The following is a 6,870-nucleotide window of genomic DNA, read 5'->3' as shown; positions in this document are numbered from 1 at the left end:
AGAAAGAAAGAAAGAAAGAAAGAAAGAAAGAAAGAAAGAAAGAAAGATATGGATTTGTTTTTCTGTCTCAATCTCTGCTCATCTCTTTTTAAGATTTATTTGTTTATTTTTAGAGAGAGAGCATGAGTAGGGGACAGGGCAGAGGGAGAGGGAGGAGGAGAGAAGCAGACTCCCCACTGAGCACAGAGCCTGATGAGGGGCTCGATCTCATGACCCATGAGATCATGATCTGAGCCAAAATCAAGAGTTGGACACTTAACGGACTGAGCCACCCAGGTGCCCCTCTGCTTATCTTTTTAACTGGAGGCAAACCATATCCAGTGATTTCAAGCCTGGATTTTTATTTTATTTTTATTTTTTAAAAAGATTTTATTTATTTATTTGTCAGAGAGAGAGCGCACAAATAGGGGGAGCGGCAGGCAGAGGGAGAAGCAGGCTTCCTGCTGAACAAGGAGTCTGATGCAGGACTTGGTCCCAGGACCCTCGGATCATGACCTGAGCCGAAGGCAGACGCCCAACCAACTGAGCCAAGCAGGCATCCCCAAGCCTGGATTTTTAGATGCTTTTTCATATGTTCCATTCCTGCCAAAGCCACCATTTTCCATCTTTCAAGGACCAAACAAAACCTTCCAAATCTTCACAGTTCATCTCAAATGCCACCAAAAAATTTCCCATAACCTTTCTAAACTAAATTTATGCATGCTTTGTTTTTGCCACTCTTACAACACATACTTTACATTATAAATATGTGTGTTTTCACTATGTTCCCTAACAAACTTAGTCTTTGAGGGCAGAAACTAAGTCTTATCTTGTAGCATCTTGCAAGCTTGACTTATTCAAAGTAGGGCTGGATAAATATTTATTTGTGAATCTACTTGAAGGAAATCATGTGAATTGACTCAATATTTCCAAAAAACATCTAGACAATTGGGGGAGAGCTATTTTGGAATTCTAAATTATCCAGAATCCAAAACTTCAGTTATTTTTAATTAGGGGCATGACCATAGAGAAGATAATTATTGTTTTCTGACTAATTCCTATCGTATAGTTTTTAAAGGTTTTACTTACTTATTTATTTGAGAAAGAGAGAGAAACCATGAGTGCGGGGAGGAACAGAGGGAGCGGGACAAGCAGACTCCAGGCTGGGTGCGGAACCCATCATGGGGCTCGATCCCAGGATCCTGAAATTATGACCTGAGGTGAAATCAAGAATTGGATGCTCAAAAGACTGAGCCACGCAGGCACCCCTTCCTATCATATTTAATTTGAGACAACGACTCATTTTTTTAAAATGTACTGTGACTCAACACTAACTAAACCTCTAACTAACTATCTATGTATATGAAGTGAATGGTGAGTGACTCACAAAAGTAGTTGATTCACTAGAGTTAGGGGCATCATAGTTTCCACAACAGTGCTAGATCATAGCCTTTTATAAAACAGCAACAATAAGCAACAACAAAACAATACAGCCATATTCAATGGCAATGTAAGCTAACGGAATTCTATGGTCAAATGAATGGAACTTCCACCATGTTCACTATATGTCTGGGTTTGTGGCAGAGGAAGACTTTTGAGACTGATGGTAAAATAGCGAAACAGACATCATTAGTCATTCTCAAAAGACTGCTAACTCTGCACCCTTTATGAAGCATTCTTGTCTATAAAATTTGGACATGAACATAATCAAGCCTCTAGATCCAACCACCAGTTTACAGGAAATGCAGGAGATAGGGAAACAACTTAAATAGCACCATGAATCCAGAACAACAGCTGAATTCAGAATGTAGATAATTCTATAACACAAATAACATCTTTGTTTTTAAAAAGTCAGTGGCATAAAGTAAAAAAATACAAGAAATTGGGGACTATTTTTCAAAAAAAGAAACTTAAGAGATATAATAAATGCAGTATGTGGGTCTTGTCTGAATCCTTATTCCAACAAATTGACTAAAAATAGTCACTTTAAGATAATCAACAACATTTGCAAATTGACCAGATTATAGATGATATTAAGGAATCACTCTTAATTCTGTTAGGTGTAATAATGACATGGGGGTAAGTTAGAGATGCATACTAAAGTATTTACATGTAACAGAACAAAATGTGTTGAGAGCTAGGTAAAAGGAGTTGACAAACTGTTGACATGTGTTGAACAGTGGGTAATGGGTACATTGGGTTTGTTAGAATTCTCCTTTTCCTTCTGTGTATGTTTGAAAATTTTCATAATAAAAAGATTTTTAAAAAATTCCTAATACAGCAGATGTGGATTTAATGAAGGTATACCTGTACTTTCTATAGGTAAGGCCCTGTAATAGGTGTAACACTTTTATACCTTATGTAATTCTCAGTATAATCCTGAGAGAGGTATTCCTCTCCTGATTTTATATATGAGGAAGCAGAGGCTCAGAGAGAGTAAAGAATGACTAGGCCTCACAGGGTTGGTACACAGCAGAATCAGAATGCAAATCCAGATTCTTTGACTGCAAATCCAAAACTCTCATAGCTGCATCACAGCTATTTCATAATCTTATCAATAATTTTAACATGAGTTTTAGCCACATAAATTAAACTGATCATTATTTTATGTGATTTATCTTTTAAAAAGATTTTATTTATTTATTTGAGAGAGAGAGAGAACAGGAGCAGAGGGAGAGGGAGAGGGAGAAGCAGACTCCCTGCTAAGCAGGGAACCCTATGCAGGGCTCAGTCCCAGCATCCTGAGATCATGACCTGAGCTGAAGGCAGATGCTTAACAAACTGAGGCACCCAGGCACCCCTCTTTTATGTTATTTATGATGGGAAGACAGAGCACAAGAGAAGGTTATGGAAAAATTCAGAAGTTCATTTCTTTCTTATAAGGGAATAAATTATTTTTTTTAGAAATTTTCTTATTTTATTTTTTAAGATTTTATATATTTATTTGAGAGAGAGACAGAGAGAGAACGCACACACGAGCCGGGGGAGGGGCAGAGGCAGAGGGAGAAGCAGACTCCCCACTGAGCAGGGAGCCTGACCCGACACAGGGTTCAATCCAGGACCCTGGGATCATGACCTGAGCCCAAGGCAGATGTTTAACTGACTGAGCCACCCAGATGCCCCTAAGGGCATAAAATCTTAAAAAGAGGGTGAGGAAGTGTTGAGTATTACTGATCAAAGGGGAAATCTACTTTAGAAGAACAAGAAGGAGAGAGAACAAGGCATTCTGGGAAAACAGGAGATCAGACAAGATAGTTCTGGAGATCGCTGATACTGAACTGCACTGACTCTACTCCCCATTGCCCTGGTTGTGCCTCCCTCTCCTATGTTAATGATATTTTATTGAGAAAAACCACTTGCAAATGAGCAACAGCATGATTAGAGCTATTTGATTATGCCCATCCATGCACGAGCATGTCCCTCCACTTCAACCTCCCGGTGCCTCCAGGGCTGACTGATCTAGGAGATGTGAACCTAGTTTTCTTGCCCTGTCAGCCCATGCTTAGCTGTTCCTTCCAACCTCCCTCCTTTCTTTCTGTTCCAGTCTTCTACTGACTGCCTCCTTGAAAAAGCCAAGTTACAGCTATTTTCAAGTTCAATGGTCAAAAACTTTCGAAGTAAACCCAGGGAAAATACTCTGATCAATCTTGGCATTTTCCGGCAGATCCACTTTCTGGGTCCCACCTGGTTCTATTATCATGTAAGTATAACAGCACCTGGCAGGTCAATGACAAGTCAAAAAGGGGGCTCTCGGGTGTGGCTTTACTTCTCACTTACCTTCCCAGCAATCCAGCTGAATGCCCAAGAGGATTTTTTACAAGCTATCACACTTCAACCAGCAGTCTATGCAGGTCTCCAACTGCCAGGGACAATGTCTTCGGGAAATTCTGGGGATTTACATAATACTAGTAAGAGACCACAGCTCCTACCCAGTAGACAGGTTAACATAAAATAATCTAAATAGTCACGCGATGCCTCCCCCCATCCTTGTCCCATTCCCATGTTGAAGTCCTAACCAACCCCCACTCAGAATGTAACCATATTTGGAGATAAGGCCTTTTAAGAGATGATAAAGTTAAAATGAGAAACTAATCTAATCTGACTGGTGTCCTTATAAGAAGAGGAAATTTGGACACACAAAGACATACCGGAGATGTGCTCACACGGAGAGAAGACCATATGAAGAGGCAGCTAGAGGGCAGCTACCTTTAAGCCAGGGAGAGAGACTTCAGAAAAAAAACAAACCTCCTAGCACCTTGATCTTGGACTTCCAGCCTCCAGAACTGTGAGAAAATACATTTACATGTGTAAGCCATCCAGTCGATGGCATTTTGTTATGGTAGCCCTAGCAAACTAAAGCAGGTCATCACCTATTGTGTCAAGATACCATGATGACTGAAGAGACAGAGATTTTTCAAGTTCCAGACAATGGGCTTCTTAAATTTTGGTTGGAAAATTAGACTGTGAAAGAAAAAAAAACCAAAAACCTCAGCTATCTACATATCCACACATAACCACACATATATGTGTGCTACTAAATTGCTAAACTGATTCCATACTGATTCCTTTAGGTTCCTGGAATTGTAATAATAATAATAATAATAATGCTTAAATAGCATTTACTATGTTCCAGGCAATGTTCTAAGAACTTTATCTACATTAACTCATTTAACCCTAACCACAAACTCACACAATACACAGTTATTATCTACATTTCGAAGGTGAAGTAACGTAAGGCACAAGGAGGTTAAATAATTCCTCAAGGTCACAGAACTAACAAGGGGCAGAGTTAGGATCTGAATCCAAACAGTTGGCTCCAGTCCTTAAGCACCAGAACTGTCCACAAATTCTCACAATGGAATGGAAAGTGACTGAGTGCTCACACAGGGCTAGTGAAAACGATCTCATATTAAAAGGCTTAGCAGCCCAGATCTGAACATCCAGCCATTTGGGTACAACCTGTCAGTCTGTCACTGTGTGGATAAATACAAATTAAGTGATCATAACCGACAAAAGCAGTTTGCCTTCAATGACAGCCATTGTAAAGATATGACCTCAGTCCATCATACTTTCTGGTACACAGTGAAAAGAATTCTGAATTTGGAAAACTAAAATACCTAGCATCAGGGCTCTGCTTTATCATTGAGAGCCATTTAACCTTGAGCATGTCGCCTAACTTAGGATCAGGAAAGTTTTCCTAACTATAAAGTAGAGATAAAATACTACTTTGGGACTTAATGCGAGGATTGAGTAAGTCATGAATATGAAATATCCTAGTAGAAAGAAATTGCTCAATAGGGAAATTCTGAAAAAGTTGAAACAAAAATTAACAAAATGAATAAAATTGCATGACAGTTCATGTAAGATATTATTGCCAACTACTTCTAGATAAATTTAGAGATGAGTCTAATATTTAGCAGGAAGAATGAAGCATAAATGAAGTGCAAGAAAAATTTTAATTCGTTTTATTTTTGGCCTGTATTGCTTTTCTAAATATCTCTTAGATTTTACATTCTATAATATATACTTGGCAATTGGCAATGGTTAAAGAGTCTTTCTTTAAGTGGTGAATGATATTATACAGTGAACACTATATGACCGAATCATATGTATTAAAAAAACACATCGTTACTCCTTAGGTATTTACCGTCATCTTTGGTGTCAAAATAGTACTCAGTAGTATAAATCATATAAGTCTCTGGATTATCATTATTTCACTCATCTATATTGAAAAAGCCAGGCTCTCCCTTCCTAACAGTTGAGATCCTCTTTCCCCTAAACATGTCCTCCCATGCCCCCTACAGATCTCCAGGACTAAGGTTTCCTCTGAACCCAGATGCCCATGAGCTAGAGGCAACAGAAACTCTAGATTATAAAACTGGCACCATGACCTTCATACTTGGAGAGAAAGCCAGGAGAAGACACCAGCTAGGAGGACTGTGCTGTTGACCACCAGACATCATTAGGAAGGAATGAGGGCACCATGAAAATACACTCTAAAAGTCTAGGATCTGGATATAAGAAAGGAGAGAAAACGGCTGGGATCAGGGAGAGTGAAAGAGAATCAGTTCAAGCATCTTGCTGTCTTTACTGACTGTCGTCATTTGGGTACATAAAAATAAGAGAGTTCCTAAACCAAACTAAAATTAAGACAGTTTGCCTAGAAAATCGAAAATGCTTTCCTGCCCTACCATTCCCTCTGGTCTGGATACCTGTAATAGCCTCCTACCTGTTTTCCCAGCCTCTAAACCACCCCTTTCCCACCATCCTATTTCTGTATCACACCAGGGCTATCTTTCTAATTTGCAATTCTTACGCCACCTCCTTGATGAAAACACCTTCACTGGCTTAAAACCCAAGTGGCTTAAAATTATAATAATCATTTACTGTCTCTCAGGGTCACCGTGGGTAGAAATTCAGGCAGAATATAGCAGGGATGATTTGTTACTGCTTTGCAATGTCTGGGGCCCTGCCAGAAGACTCACTGTCCAAAGTCATCTGAAGGCCAGTTCATCCCACATCTGGGCCTAGCTGGGACCAGGAGCCAGAACACGCACACTTGGCTTCTCCATTTGACCTCGCCTTCCTCACGCATGCTGACTTCTAAAGACAAGGGTCCAGAAAGAGAGGGAGGGAGGCAGGAGGAGAGGGAAAGAAGGGGAGAGGAAAGGCGGGTGGGGTGGAAGCCACCTTGTTTTCTATGAACTAGCCTTAGAAATCTTGGAAGTCATGCAGCATCACTCCTGCCACATCCTATTGGTCAGGGAGGTTTTAAAGGTAGCCCAGGTTTGAGGAGAGGGAACTGAGACCTCACCTCTGGATGGTGGATTGTAGATCCTGTGGGATGGGATATATATTGGTGAAGTCATTCTGAAAAATGATATCACTTGA

The sequence above is a fragment of the Neomonachus schauinslandi genome, chromosome 9 (genome assembly GCF_002201575.2).
Source record: "Neomonachus schauinslandi chromosome 9, ASM220157v2, whole genome shotgun sequence".
NCBI classification, from domain to species: Eukaryota; Metazoa; Chordata; class Mammalia; order Carnivora; family Phocidae; genus Neomonachus; species Neomonachus schauinslandi.
The sequence above is the reverse complement of the archived record's forward strand: the minus strand, read 5'-3'. Positions refer to the sequence as shown.